The sequence below is a fragment of the Camelus ferus genome, chromosome 19, assembly GCF_009834535.1.
Source record: "Camelus ferus isolate YT-003-E chromosome 19, BCGSAC_Cfer_1.0, whole genome shotgun sequence".
NCBI classification, from domain to species: Eukaryota; Metazoa; Chordata; class Mammalia; order Artiodactyla; family Camelidae; genus Camelus; species Camelus ferus.
Genome location: NC_045714.1, coordinates 28,267,420 through 28,284,177, shown reverse-complemented (window position 1 = coordinate 28,284,177; position 16,758 = coordinate 28,267,420).

Sequence of the window (16,758 nt, the reverse complement as noted above, 5' to 3'; positions counted from 1 at the left end):
TACAGTGGCTTTACACAATAAGAAGTTGATTTCTCACTTGTCAGTCCAGCTGGGTTTGTGAGGCCTCCCTCCAAACAGTATTTCCAAGGACCCAGCTCCATTCACCTTATGGTGGTACCAGTCTCTGCATTTGGTTTCCATTGTTCCTGCAAAAGAAGAAAAAGCATGGGGAATAAAACAGGAGATTTTATAGGAGACATGTCAGTTTGGCCAGAGACATTGGGCAGAACCTTGTCACATGGCCTTGGACTAAATAAAAGTGAGGCTGTGTAGCGTAGTCTATGAGACCAGAAAGAAGCAACAGGCTTGGTGAGTACTGAGCCATGAACATTTTTGGAAATGTTTCTTCCTCTGAATTCCAAGTAGCTAGAGGAAATATTAAGCTCACTTTGAATATTCCCACTATCTCAGGCCTTATGCTATGTCTGCATATACCTCCTAATTCTGTTGGCTGGGTGCTCCCTGAAGGAAAGGCCCTGTTAGTTTGTCTCTGTACCCTTCAGTCTTGGCATAGTGGGTGGCATTAATTAAGGACTGGAGGTCCTGGACAAATCAGAAAAGAAAATATATTCTCATTTGCATTGTCTTGGTGATAGTAGTGGTCAGTGCTCACTCCCAAATATCTGTATTGGGGAGAGGTGACGTTTAGGGTCAGAATGTGACTTGTGTCTGTGTTTGAGGGGAAGGGTAAGAGTATGCTTGCTTAATACTTTAGAAAAACTTGGAGGGTACAGCAATGGCCGTTTCTGTAATCCTGTCAATTCGTCAGAGAATGATGGAGAAAGTTTACTGAATTGGGGGCTGGGAAGATAAAAGTATCAACCTTGATCCCCGCCAGTGATGAGGGATGATGGGGGTAGTGGGAGTAAATCATAGGATGATTGTATGTTTGTGAATCTCAGATCTTTTCTAGCATGAGCCGGGCAGGGTTTTCTCTTTGACCACCTCAGGCCACTTCCCCGAGCCCACAGGTCTTGCCAGGAGAGGGTATCAGGGCCACCACCCTGACTGACCCCATAGCTCTGCTCTAGGGCAATTGCTGACTTTCCTTCTACCTTACCCCACAGTCCAGCACTGCCACCCAGCATGGCCTAACCCAGAGTCCAGTCCCAAAGCAGTGATTCTGCGGGTTGCTGGAACTCCAAGATGCTTATACCCCTGAATTAGAAATTAGAAATTTCTAATTAGAAAACACTCCCATGGGAGTCCCAGGTTTTCAGCAGGCAGACCAGGAAAACACTCATGAGCTTCCTTTATTCCACGATAAGAATACGCTTTCGCTCTTTAAAAAAATTCAACAATAATAAACATTTGTTGAAAGCCCAACTTCTAGAACCCTTCTACTCAGTACAACAGCCATTAGCTACATGTGGCTATTTAGATTTAAACCAATTAAAATGAAACAAAATTTAAAGTGTAGTTCCTCGGTCACACTAACCATATATCAAGTGCTAGGTGTGGCTGGTGGTTCCTTATTGGACAGTGCTGCTGGGGAACATTTTGTGGTATCACAGAAAATTCTGTGGACAGAACTGCTCTAAAAACAACTTTCACATTAGTAGGTTCAGCTTTCTAGATCAAGTCATCTCAACTTCATTTGATACAAAATATGATAAACTCTCTTTAGGGAATTAAGAGGGCCTTATTTTGCTAAAATTTAGATATATGCATGCAATCTCAAAAATAAATTTTACAAATTTGAAGGGTAAGTCCACCTTCAAAAGCCAAATTTCACATCTCTAGCATGAACAAAGTTTTAACTGCCTGGAGCCCAGTGATCATTATACATTAACCTAATGTTTCCTGACATCTTCCAGAGAGTGAGAAAGAGAGAGAGAGGGAGGGATGGAGAGAGAACAAGCTGAACAATATGAACCTCCTTCTAGGTAATAGCAGAAGCAAGAAATGACTAAAAGAACTTTGCCTATTTTTACGGGTATTATCTCCAGGTACATATCATTTTAAGGAATAAAATTCTGTATTTCCTTATTGAAATCACTGAAACATGTATATCCCTTATTCATGTTAACCTCTAAGCTGTGTCATAAGAGATAGCATTATTGTTCTTTCAGGGTTAAAAGTTAGCCGACCCAAGAAGAAAGTGAATTGGCCAGAATCCTCATTTCATCATTGGTCCAGGAGAGGCGAGAACCCTATCTAACCACAGGGAGGCCACCTGGGCTAGTTATGAAAGCTGTTCGTAAAACCTCTGGTGTCATTTCTCTAGGAACATGGAGGTACTGCACTTCTCCACCCTCTAAAGTGAGAGAGGCAACATGACCTTATTTACACAGTTAAATACAAACAGGAGAGACATATGTCTCCCAATGGAACCATGTGAGTTCCTGTGCGTGGCTGACTCCCCCTCTCTCCCTATGTTGACAGTCACAGAAGCCCATGTTGGAGTCTCCATCGGTGGAAACTTCTTAGTGAGTATGATAAAGAAAGGCCCTGCTAATCTGCATTGAACAAGTAGAGAGTAAAAGAATGAACTGTTGTTATGTGAAGCCATCATGAACATGAGTGTGTTTATTACTGCAGTATAATCTCGACTGTTCTGACTAATACATCATCCAAATCCAGGTCATATGGCTCAAAGTGGAAGCAGTGAGTTCTGAGTCTTTTGTTTCTATGAATAAAAATAGAAAAGCTATACGTGTGCAGATCAAGAATTAGATTGAGGCAAGGGATCAAACTGGACAGAGTTAATCCTAGGCCTGATTTCCTGTAGGCATTCAATATAGTCAGAAAAAAATAGCTTGTTCACGTGAGTACAAATGCTATGCAGATGTCTATTTAAACTCCAGTGTGAGCTTGGGCCTCTTTTCCTGGCAGGTTGAAGGAAAAAAAAAAAAATACTATATGGGCTGTGTATATCTTATCCTACAAGAGTCTTAAATTTTTCATTCCCCTTTTTCTAGATATGCCTCTAAGAGAATTTTTTCTCCTTTAAGAATAAATAAACCATGGAGATTAACAACCAGGTTGCTGAGTCACTTGTCTTTTGCTTGAATTTTAGCGGCAGGGACCTGAAGACAGCAGGGAGAGAGAAAGGCACGTCTTACACACACACATGCACACGCACACGCACACAGATTTAGGGAGAGAGGGAGAAAGAGACTAATTCGAGAAAGAAAGAAGACAAATTTATTAAGTCGAATGGAAAAAGCAGAACTAATACTGGAAAGATTTGGCTCAGATACCTGTTTTCTTACTCTGTAGTGGGAGCCCGGAATATGATATTTTAATAACAATTGCAATGTAAATAAGGTTGGAATTGGGTTTTAGTAGTGGAAAAATCAAGGTCATTGAAGTGAAAAGACCTAGTTTTTAAACAAATTTTTTATTCCAGGGCCTGCAGTATAAGCTGTTTGACTTTGACAATGTCAGCTCACTTTTCTGAGTCATAGTTTCCTTGTCTATAAAAAGGGAATGATAAACCTTACCACATAAGTTGGTATGAAAGATAGATTGTCATATAATATATTAAAGGTCTAGGAAGTTATCTGATGCCAAGCAAAGATCACTAAATGCTTATTTCTTCTGTCTGTTTTACATCATCTGTTTTTGAAGTATGGTATAGACCATAACAATGTTGTGTTAATTTCTTTTTTTTTTCAGTTTTAAAATTTTTTATTAATTCTTTGGGAGATAATTTGATTGATTGATTGATTGATTGATTGATTGATTGACTGATTTAGAATGGAGATACTGGGGACTGAACCCAGGACCTTGTGCTTGCTAAGCATGCGCTCTACTGCTGAGCTATATCCTCCCCCCACAATGTTGTTAATTTCTTACACCATCTCTTCTTAATCCTACCAGAAAGTTTTTCTCCAGTAGGGTTTCTTCAAGACCAGCTGTAGAAGGGCAAATTGTAATTCTGTCATTTATTGGAATACTATGCTATTTTTTACCTCCCCTATCATTTAATATTCACAAGAATTCTAATAAGTTTATCCCCATTTTATGGAGGAAACAGAGGCTTAAATAAATAAAAAAAAATTGGTCTCACACAGTCTTTTAGTAATCCATTGCCACAATAGCACACTATTGCACGTGTCCCAAAAACTCAGTGGCTCATAATAACGGCATTTGGCGTGGCTCATCAACCTGTGGGTCAACCACATAGTTCTCGAGGTGGCTTCACCTGGGGTTGGCAAATCTCTCCAGTCAATGGCCAAAAAACAATATATAAGCAGAAGAAAGTGGAGTGCTCTCTTTCTCCTTTATTGTATAAAATGCTGACCACAGGCCCACTGACTAACCTCCCCTGAACCCCAAGCCAGGAACCTCCTTTGGTCCAATGCCTTAAACCCAAGCAGGCCTGAATTATGGAAATGAGGAAGCCAATGGTTCTGACAGAAAGGCTGCCTCCATCCCCATGTTATCCTGAGAGAGGTGACCGACAGCAGGACAGAGTCTACTGAGGACTCAGTGCATACAGATGCTTCCAACCCCTACCCTTTCAAGGGAAGGACAATCAAGTTGGGGGGTTCACCACAGCTGGAGATGATTGAAGCTGGTGCTTCAGCACAGTGCACCCCCGAAGTGTGGTCCACAAACCAGCAGCATCAGCATCCCGTGGGAGTTTGCTAGAGATGTGGATTCTTGGGCTCCACCCCAGACCTCCTGAATCCAAATCAGAGAAGCACGGCTTAGCAAGAATCATAATGGGGTCACCCCACTGGAGCAGCACCTGTAGCTGGATTTGCTCTAGTAAGTAAATTTGTCCCTCAAGTCCCAGCGCCTTGCTACCCCTCTGACCTCCCACCCGAGCTCTTAACCACTTTAGTTGCCCAAATGGCCCCACTCTCTGGAATGCTTTTTTTTTTTTGCTTTTTTTTTGCTTTTTTTTTTGCTTATTTAGCATGCATCCCTCTTCTTCTTTGTGTTCCTTATTCTGATTTTTTTTGAGACAACTTGACTTCGTATGTGTTGGATGGGACTTAGCATGGTTCTGGGACTGGATATGTGATCCAGGCTAGGCAACTGGAGTACAAAACCCTTCCAGCCACAGTGATTGGTCCTGGAGGGAGCACAGGACCCAGGCTGGGTCAAAGAAAAGAATAGCCATGGATTTTGCTGGAACTGTTGGAAAAGTGGCATCCTCTTTTCCACTGTTGACTATAAATGGCGGAATCTATCTGAAAATGAAGTCAACATGTAGATGACAAGAGGTAAATTTTTTTTCCAAAGTTACTCTTTTTTTTAACCATTTTTTTCCTTGAAGTATAGTCAGTTTACAATGCTGTGTCAATTTCCGGTGTAGAGTGTAATGTTTCAGTCATATACGTGTGTGTGTGTGTATGTGTATATGTATATGTATATATTATATATATTCCTTTTCACTATAGGTTACTATAAAATATTAAATATAGTTTCCCATGCTATACAGTATAAACTTGTTGTTTATCTATTTTATATATAGTAGTTAGTATATACAAATAAGAGGTAAATTTTTATGACATTGTTTGAGCACCTGAATCCAGCCTCGTTTGAAGCCAGACCTGATCCCAGACTTTGAAATTTTGTGAGCCAATATATTCACTTTTTTGCCTAAATTATTATGATTTGGATTTCCTATAACCTTGTAAGCAAAATAAGCCCTGATGTACAAAGCCACCCCATGTCTCAAGCTTGCTGATTCCACAAGAGTCCTCAGCTCAACTGCCAGTCTCCTGTTTCCCCATCACCTGTGACATGGTCAGTTTCCAACATCCGCATTCCAAAATGTTCATTATTGTATTTGCTGCTATGGTCACAAGCACAATGAAGATTCATGATATGATTCTGGGCATGACTTCAGAGATTTGGGGGAGATGTAATTCTTCCCAAGTGTGACATGGACCTGAGCGCTAGATTCTAGTCTAGAACCTCTCTACTCAGAGTGTGGACCAACAGCATCAGCAGCACTTAGGAGCTTGTTAGAGATGCAGAGTCTCAGGTGTTGCCTCAGACTAGAGTCAGAACTTGCATCTTAACAAATCCCTAGGGAATTCATGTACACATGTTGAGGAGTGCTGCTCTCAAACACGTACCACAGAGTGGGCAAACATTACTGCCTCAAAGTTAGGAGACTGGCCCTGTAGTTCTTCCTTTGTTTTCATTTCCTTACCTGTGAAATGAACAGAGCAGACTGTTTCAGAGATTTACTCCAGCCTGGACTTTCTAAGACACTTGTGTTAGAGTCATGCCCAGAATCATATCATCAGTCTTCATGTGTTTTGGGACCCTCGCTCAAACAGATTGTAACAGCCTAGAGTGCCAATTAACAGGAAAAGCAGGGGCAGGAAAAGAAAAATTTGCCTCTATCAGTTAGAAAACAATTGGTTGAACTCTGTGTGTGGCATGATGTCCACTTCCATTTGGAAACAATTTTTTTTTATTTTAAAGATCAGAAAACAAGCCCAGAGAGGTTGAGCGGGTTTCAAAAAAAACACATAGTACAGACACAGCAGAGCAAGGATAAGAAGGTTCAAAAGAACAGAGGATGGTATTTGAGCACTTGTGCTCTGGAGCTTGGCTACCTTGGTCCTGGTACTTACTACTGCTGGGTATCCTTGGGCAAAATACTTAACTGTTCTGTGCCTCAGTTTACTCATCTTTTCGATGGGCATTATGATGGTGCACATTTCATGAAGTTGTAGGAAGTTAAATCTGTAGTGTTTAGAATGATACCAGCAACATATAACATTTTATATATGTTTGTTAAATAAATACAAATAAATCCTGACTCCCTGACTAGAGTAATCTCTGTGGCATATTCCAGCACTCCTGTGCCAGGAATGTCCCCTCCTTTCCCTCAAGATTTCTTTAACCACCACACAATGTGTCTGACATTCACCTTACTCAGTTCTTTTTAAAATTACTTAGATTTTTTTAGCATGGTGAATATGAATTAATTTAATATAAATTAGTTACTTGATAACCTGTTCTTGGTAGAAGTTACCTGAGGCAGCATGTTAGCTCCATCAGGGCTCTTTGAAAGCAGGAGGGAATTGAATAAAAAAGGTGGAGTGGATGGAAAGGACCAAAAGGAAATAAACAAAGTAATTCCTGTTCGTCAGTTTATCTGTGGCTTACCCACAGCAGTACATTTGGGAAGCTTTAAAAACATTTTTAATGTCCCGGTCCCACTTCAACCCAATTAAATCAGGATTTTTGGAAATGGTAACAAAGCGCCATTTTTTTTTTTTTCTTTTTAAGCTCCCTCTAGTAGATTGAATAATGTTCCCCAAAGATACCAGGTTCCAATCCCTGTAACCTGTAAAGATTACTTTATTTGGGAAAAAGGTCTTGCAGTTGTGATTAAATTAAGGAACTTGAGATGAGGTGATTACCCTAGATTACCTAGGGTGAGGCCTAAATGAAATGAGGCTGCATGTGTCCTTATAAAAAGGGGCAGGGAGGGCTTTGGGCACAGGTGCACAGAGGAGACGGTGATGGGCACCCAAGAGGAATGTGTATTCTGCAGCTGTTGTGTGGAATATTCTACAGAAGTCTGTTAGGCCTAATGTGTTTTAGTGTTGGTCAAGTCTTTGATCTTTGTTGATCTCCTATTTAGGTCTTCTATCCATATGGAAAGTGGGGTGTTGAAGTCTCCAACTATTGTTGAATTGTCTGTTTTTCTTCTCAATCTGTCAATTTTGGGCTTCACTATCATGTCTTCTTGACCATTTGACACTTTTATAATTATAAATTGTCCTTCTTTGCCTCTAGTAACAATTTTTGTCTGAAAATCTATCATGTCTGTTATTAGTCTTAGTTTGATGTGGTCTTATTTGTTACATTTCCTTGCCTGAGGAGACAGATCCAACAATTCTAATTCTAGGTATTTATCCAAATAAAACAAAAACATTAATTCAAAAAATATATATGCATTCCAATGTTCATTACAGCATTTATAATAGACAAGATATGGAAGCAACCTAACTGTCCATTGTTAGATAAATGGATAAATTCAGCCATAAAAAAAGAATGAAATCTTGTCATTCATGATACCATGGAAGTGAAATATTCAGACAGAAAAAGACAAACATTGTATGTGGAATCTCAAAAACAAAGCAAGCAAATAAACATAATAAAACAAAAGCAGACTCATAGATACAGATAACAAACTGGTAGTTGCCAGAGAAGAGAGGAGTGGGGAGATGGACAAAATAGGGGAAGGGGGATTAAGAGGTGCAAACTTCTAGTTATAGAATAAATAAGTCATGGGGATGTAATGTACAACATAGGGAATGTTGTCAATAATATTGTAATAACTTTGCATGGTGTCAAATGGTACCTAGACTTCTTGTGGTGATCATTTAATAATGTATAAAAATATTGAATCACTATGCTATACACCTGAAACTAATATAATATTGTAAGGTCAATTATATGTCAGTAAAACTTTTTCAAATAAAATAAAATCATGCATTTTAGTACTTAGCCTTTCCCAAAAGAACAATCTTCAAATATTTCAGTTATAAGTTCTTCTTGGTTTTATGTGACATAATCTCATTTCTTGATTTGCCAACTTTAAACAATATTTACTACTGAAAAATTGTGCTCTACACTGGAATTTGACACAGCATTGTAAAATGATTATAAATCAATAAAAAAAGTTAAAAAAATATTTACTAACTCTCACTTATTAAAGATTAGAACATGATCAATTTGGCCCTTTTGCCCTTATTCCAACACCTAAACTTTGTCACTTCTATTAATTTGGAGTTTCTCTTGGTTAGTTTATATATAACTGAATATGTAATCATATAATATGATTAAACTTTATTTTTTCTATCAACTTTATACCTATTCTCTTAACACTTTACCGTGTAAAAAACGGATAAATTAGAGCTTGTACATTAAATAACACCGCTCCACATTGTCCCCCCCAAGCCCCTCCTTTAACTAGCACGTTCTGAAAAATCTACCTCAACTTTTTAAAATAACATTTAGATTGTTAGATAAACTTAACTAAATCTCTGTCCTTGATCTACAACTTGATTATAAACTCTGAAAATCAATAAATAGTGTTTACAGCATCATGAGTATATAAATACCATTCACTGCAGAACCAGATAGAATAGTATGTTTTTAAATATTCCTATAACACTAAATCTTCGCACAAAGAAAATAATCAAAATGAAAGAACAAATGGAAACTCTTTCCTTAATCTCCATCAAAAATTGCTCAAAATTGTGTCTTATTTGGACTAAAAATACAGTTTTTCTTTTCTTGACATTTTAAAATAGTGGTCTTTTATTTTTATTGCTATTGCTATGACTTGTCAGACTAACACTAGAATCATCTACCTTTCAAATTACACTATTTGTTAGATGATCTAATTTTCACTGATTTTTTTCTATACTTGCTTCCTAGCTTTGGTCCTAGAAAAGAAATTCTACATTAGTTCTAATATTTAGTAAATTTTCAGTCTTTCTGCATTTTGTGGATTGCTTTGTGAATTTTTGTTTTGCTAGGGTACAATGCTCAGAAATTGTTTTTATCTGCAGACAGAGAGCGAGTAAACTTCCTGATTCTGTGTGTCTGGAAATATCTTTATTTTGCCCTTCATTCTTTATTAACATTTTGATTTGGTACAGCCTTATAAACTAAAATTTATTTTTCTTCCAACATTCGAAGACTTAGTCCATTGACCTTACCATCTGGATTCACTGATGAGAAGTCTGATGTTGATGTGATTCATGTTTCTTTGTAAGCAACCATTCTTTTTTTCTCTACAAAAGCCCTTAAAATCTTCCTCCAAGGGAAGTGGAAAATTAGTCAAAAGAAAAGCATATTCATCGTGTGGTGCTAATCAATGAACAGTATTTACCTACTCATATTAATGGCTGAGTGATACGTAAGGAAAACTCATGTTATTGAGAGGCTAGGGAGAGGAAAAGGGGGTGATACAAGAGAGCTTGATTATCACTGACCGCAACAGGAAGTCAAATGACAGTCTATTTTATAAATCGAGAATTAGCAATGTCTGCATATTACTTAGAAACAAAAAAAAAAAAAAAAAGAATTTACCCGAAGGAAAAGCTAATGTCATTGACAATTGTTGCCTCTTCAAGAAAGGTTATAGATAAATACATAAACAAATAGATAATGTCAAGAGGAGAAAAATGCTATAAGGAAAAATAATTCAGAGTAAAAGAACAAAAAGTAACAGTGAGCTGGAGGTTAGCCAAGTTTAGCTAGTTTGGATTATTAGAGAAGGATCCTTTGAAAATGTAGCACTTGAGGAAATGAGACATGAGACAATCTGGGGAAGAATGTTTCAGGTAAAGCTAATAGCAAATGCAAAGTTCCTGAGAAGGGAGTGAGTTTAATTGTACAAGGAACAACAAGAAGGTCAATGTGACTGTAATGAAGGTAAGTGGAGGTAGAGCATTGGGAAATAAGTTTGGAGAGGTGGCCAGGAGTCTGGTCTTACAGGTTAAGAGAAGAACTATTAAACTTTTTGAGAAAGATTTGTCTTTTAAAAGTATCATTGTGACAGCTGTGTGGAGACATGCGGACTAGGAGACAAATTAGGTGGTTACTCTTAATAGTCCGGTGAGAGAAAATGGTGGCTTAAACTAAGGTAGGATCTATGAATGGTTGAGAATTGGTTGCATTTAGAAACTGTATTGAAAGCAGAACAACATTTGCTCATGAGTTAGATGTGCATGTGAAAGAGATCAGCGAAATAAGACAAGAACTTCGTCTTGAGAAAGTAGGTGAATGTAGTTGCCACTTACTAAGATAGGGAACACTGAGAAAAAAGCCTTTTTGGAGTTAAAAATCACAAGTTCTGTTTCATCCATTCTGAGTTATATATCCATATTTGCTTTATATTTAAGTGCAGGTATTAGGTAGGAAGTTAAATATACAAGCTGGAGTTCAAGAGATAAATGGGGCTAATATGTAAATATAAGAGCATTAATAGATAAATGCTACTAGTGGTTCTAGAATTGGATAAAATCACCAAGAAATGAGTGTATAGAGAGGAGAAAATATCCATGATCTGAGCCCATAGAGTTGGGAAGATGAAGAAAAGCCAGAAAAGGAGAATTCCAGGAAGCTTCTGTGTGCTAGTTTAGTAAATAGGACATCTTATGATATTGTCAATTAAAAATGTAAGTATGCTCTTTGACATTGGTCTCAGCAATATTATTTTGGATATGTTTCCTCAAGCAAGGGCAACAAAAGCAAAGATAAACAAATGGGGCTACATTAAACTGAAAAACTTGCACAGCAAAGGAAACCATCAATAAAACAAAAAGGCGGTACACTGAATGGGAGAAGATATTTGTAAGCAAAATATCTGATAAAATGGTAATATCCAAAATATACTAAAAAATACAACTCAACATCAAAAAACAAACAACCCAACTAAAATATGGGTGGAGGACCTGAATAAACATTTTCCAAAGAAGACATACAGATGGCTAAAAAGTTATGAAAAGATGCTCAACATCACTAATTATCAAGGCAATGCAAATCAAAACCACAATGAGATACCACCTCACACCTTTTAGAATTGCTATTATCAAAAAGGCAAGAAATATTATAATAAGTGTTGGCAAGGATGCAGAGAAAAGGGAACCCTTATCACAATTAGCAGGAGTATCAATTGGTGAATTCATTATGGAAAATGATATGGAGTTTCCTCAAAAAATTAAAAATGGAACTACCATATGATCCAGCAATTCCACTCCTGGGTATTTTCCTGAAGAAACTAAAACCATGAATTCAAAAAGATATATACACCCCTATGTTCATTGCAGCATTATTTACAGTAGCCAAGATATGGAAGCAACCTAAGTGTCTGTTGATGGGTGAATAAATAAAGATGAAATATATACATATATATGAATACTACATAGCCATTAAAAAAATCTTGTCATTTGCAATAACATAGCTGGACCTAGAGGGTATTATGCTAAGTAAAATAAGGCAGACAGAGAAAGACAAATACTGTATGACTTCACTTACATGTAAAATCTAAAAAACAAAACAAATGAGCAAACATAACAAAACAGAAACAGATTCATAGATACAGAAAACAAACAGGTAGTTGTCAGAGGGGAGAGGGTAAGGGGATGAGTGAAACAGGTGAAGGGGACTAAGAGGTACAAACTTCTAGCTACAAAATAAATGAGTTATGGGGATTAAATGTATAGCATGGGGAATAGTCAATAATATTGTGGTAGCTTTGTATGGTGGCAGATGGTAACCAGACTTATCATGATGATCATTTTATAATGTATAGAGACATTAAATCACTATGTTGCATACCTAGAACTAGCATAGGTCAACTATATTTCAATTTAAAAGTGAAGAAACTGAGGAAAGAGAGTTGTCCAAAGTCATGCAGTTAAGAGTGGTGCCAGAATATGAACATAGGAAATTAGGTTCTAGCGTCTGTGCTGTGTTGCCTCAAGAGAGCCAGATATTGGCCATGTGAGGAACATAATGTAAAAGGGAAATTTTCATAGCAATTAGAGCCATCTGCATATAAAAAGTCTTGCCTTTCCAAAGTAATGAATCCCATATAACTGGAGGTGTTCAAGTCTAAGTTGGACTACCACTTGGCCAAAGTGCCATCCATGAATCAGCAACAGTGACACCACCTGGGAGCTTGTTAGAATCTCGGGCTCCTCCTCAAAGTCACTGCTTATCAAAGCTTAAGAAAAGCTGTGGCACAGGCTCTTTTAACACCAGAGTCACGATGCAGGCGTGAGGAGAATTGGTGTATTGCCAGCCAGGCCTCAAGGCGAATCTCAGCTAGGCCAGTTTCTAGTCATGCCAATTATTTGTCTCAGCTTCAGTTTCTACATCTGAAATGGGCCAGTAATTGTATTCCCATGGGGTTGTTGTGAGGACTTAATGAGTTTGTACATGTAAAGCATTCATCACAATGCCTAATATCCTATAAGTACTCAATAACTATAAACCACTAATAGAAATATGCATCAGATGTAAGGCTGCACCAAATAAATGCCTCTTAAGATCCCCTTCAAAAAAAGGGGGTTAAAAAAGAATATAAGAGGGGGAAGGACATAGCTCAAGAGGTAGAGCGCGTGCTTCGCATACACAAGGTCCTGGGTTCAATCCCCCAGTGCCTCCTCTAAAAATAAATAAATAAGTACCCCCCCACCAAAATAAATAAATAAATAAATAAATAAATAAATAAATAAATAAATAAATAAATAGAATATAAGAGGAGAAGGAGAGGGGAAGAAATCAACTGATGCATAAATACATTGAGTTTGAGATGCCTTTGATTCTTCAGATGAGAGTCTTCAGGAAGAAGCTAGGAATAGGATTCTGAAGCCCATGAGAGAAGGTAGGACTGGGAATATAAACAAACAGTCATCTATCTATAAATGATGGCTAAACTTAGGGCATGGATCAGATTTTTTAAAGATAACATGTGAAGGAAGAGCTAGGACATTGGGTTCTCTTGTTGTACCATGGTCAGTACAGGAGTCTGGAAATCAGACAGAATTCTCATGTATTAATTGTGATGAAAATAAAACTTTTACACATACCTCAGAGAATTGTGAGATAGAATGAGACCATGTGTATGACAGTGCTTTACAATTTGTACAAATGTGAGCTGCTCAATATCCTTCTCTTTGGCTTACAGTATAAAAGTTTTCATGGCGGAGACTCAGACATGTTCCTTGGACATATGGAGCCCCCAGAGGGTTTGTGTAGGGCTCAGGGAAATGTCCAGCTTAACCTGCTGGGCACCACAATTTTGCTGCTTCAACCCATCTGCTATGGAAAATGAGGAGCCAACAAAGAACAGAGAAACAGGTGAGAGCTCCTGATAGAGCAGTTTAAGAAATGGAGTGAGTGGTGCAGATTGTTTGGTGAAGTCAGAAGATAAAAAGATGGGAAGTCCATTGGATGTGACCAAGAGATCACTGATACTAACTGCTGAGACATTAGAGTGTGCCTTGTCCAGCCTGGTGCCTGTTAGCTGGCAGGACTGCACTGTTCTTCACAGCCAACACCAATAGAATGGCCCCAGATAGCCTTGCTCCATCCCCAGCCATAACCTGAATTATTCACATCAACCCCTTTCAACCTGATTTTCACTGCCAGAGTTCCTGGCCCTTGGAATCAATTGCTATTTAACACCTCATATCACGCCCTCAAAACCAGTGGCCAACACTGATGTTCTGTTCTGACCTCTGGCTGACTTCCTCAAGGATATTTTGAGTGCATCTTCTGACCCAGTTCTTGTTTATGCTCCTTATTAGGTATTGATCTCTGAATTCCCTCCTTGATTGTATTTGGCACTCTTTTCTTTGGAACATGTTGCTTCTGTTTACTCCAGGTAAATGTCTTGCCAGCCTTGATCCTCTCTTGAAATTCAACCAAACTTTGTGGTCAGTGACCCATAGATGCATCCCACTGGCAAATGGAACCCTACAGCTGCTAATGAAAAAGTCATACAAAAACCATAATATGTTGAGGCAGAGAGATTAGCTGCAAAGGGAGGGTGTGATGGTTAATTTTATCTGTTAACATGACTGGGCCACAGAGTGCTCAGATATTTGGCCAAACACTCTAGGTATTTCTGTGAGAGTGTCTTTGGATGAGATTAACAGTTAAATCAATAGACCAAGTGAAGCAAATTGTCCTCCCTAAGGTAGTGGGCCTCATCCAATCAGTAGGACAAAAAGGTTTATTCTCCCCTGAGTAAGAGAGAATTCCTCTTGCTTGGCTGCCTTAAACTGGAACACTGGCTTTTTTTCCGTCTTCAAATTCAAACCAAAATAATGGCTTTCCCCGTGTTTTGAGCCTGTTGGCCTTTGGACTAGAACTATACCACCATTGGCTCTCCTGGGTCTCCAACTTGCCGCCTCACCCTGCAGGTCTTGAGACTCGTCAGCCTCTGTAATCATGTAAGCCAATGTATTTCTCTCTATATATATATACACATATATTCATATCCTATTGGCTCTGTTTCTCTGGAGAACCCCCCTGACTAATACAGATGGGGTAAGTCCAATGGGCCTGACAAAATCTGTACAGTGATTATGAGCTTGGGCCCTGGGGTTCAAATTCCAGGTGTACCACTTATTAGCTGTGCCCTTGGTCAGGATATTTAACCTCTCTAATCCTCAATTCCCTCCTCTGTTTTATGTAAATCCCAGTCTATTCCAGTGCCAAGCATATGGCAGGTATTAGATGTTAAGTAAATGAATGAATTAATACAGATGAAGAAACCAAGGCCCAGAGCCATTAAATGATATATATTTCATTAGTCATTAATTTAAAAAAAAAAAAAGCAACCTTCCATATTTAAGCGGAGCTCCATGCCATTACTTAGAGAAAAATGTAAAATCTCATCAAATTGAGAGATTTATTTTATTTAACCAAGACTTCACTATCTCCTTGTGAGATGATTATAACTATTGTCCCCATTTTGCCTATGAGATAACTGAGGTACAGAGAAGTTACAAAGCTAGTAAGATTCTTGAAAGACTTACTGAAGGAATACCACGATCCCTTTCAAAGGGCCTTTTGGAGGTATGCTTATTTAGACAACTATTTTTGCCTTCCCTCTGTCCGTGATTGTCACAAGTTTCTTCTTCCCTAGTTGACCACCTGCACATCTTGATATTGGAAAAGGTCTTAGGATGCATTCATGTACAAAAGGGAGCCTATACTTACGATCACTAAGGAAAAGGAATTTGGAAGCATCCAGCCTCTGGCTGCTGAGCACGCTTCTCCTTCCTTCCTACAATGCTGTTCTTAGTAAAGAACAAGGTGTTATTTAAAAATTCTGAGTGTGCAGTCTTATTTTTTTCTCAACATGGCAAGCCAGAAACAGAAACCAATATCCCTAGTTCCCTTTCTTCCTCTTACAAGTTATGTCCCTGTCCCAGCAGCTTCCGGGAACAAGGAGTTTAGATCTAGAGCATTTAAGTTTTCCCCAGGTACTATTAGGTCACTCTATAAATGGGGTGGGGGCTGGGGTAAGGGCTGGAAGAACATATAAAGAGAAAGTGTCAAGGAAGCTGTGTGGCAAGGAAACCAAAAAATTAAAACAGTCAAGTTGTATATTCCTGTTCCCTCACAATGTTTTAAAATATTGTCACAGGGAGGGGTTCTGAGCTGGGCTAAACTGCTTGCAAACTGGCTTTGGAAAGCTCTTATAATATTTTATAAAACATTTCTAATTATTCTTTATGAAGTTGTAATTATTGAGTCAACAATGCATCTTGCACCTTACCTGAGAGACACAAGCTAAATATCTTAGATCTAGAGTTATTGCAAACCAGAGTACTTTGGGGCATGGTGTACCAGAAAAAGCTTTCAGAGACTAAATTAGCATGGTGTAAATACCCATCCAGCAGAGCAGGTAATTTTTTCTCATTACTCATCAAATGAATTCCTAAGCATTAGTTACTGTACATGTTGGATCTTTGTAGAAATAAGTCAAAGGCAGCAGAATCACTTCAGAACAAATTTTCCATCACCTTCCTTCTCTGTGTGGCTTAGGCCATCCTAGGCCCTGAATAACATGAATCTGCTGGTTCCCTACTAGCCAGGATGACTATGAATTTTTTTTAATCAAGTAATAAGAAAACCCTAGAGGAAAGACCCCATCATATTAAAAATACATTTGGGGGTATCTGGTTATTCCCGAGAATACTTCTATTTATCCAATATTTACATTTTCCAAATTAGATTCTGCTACCTTTCCCAGAGCAAAATGAAGAACCCCTCAAACAGCATCATTTTTTAAAG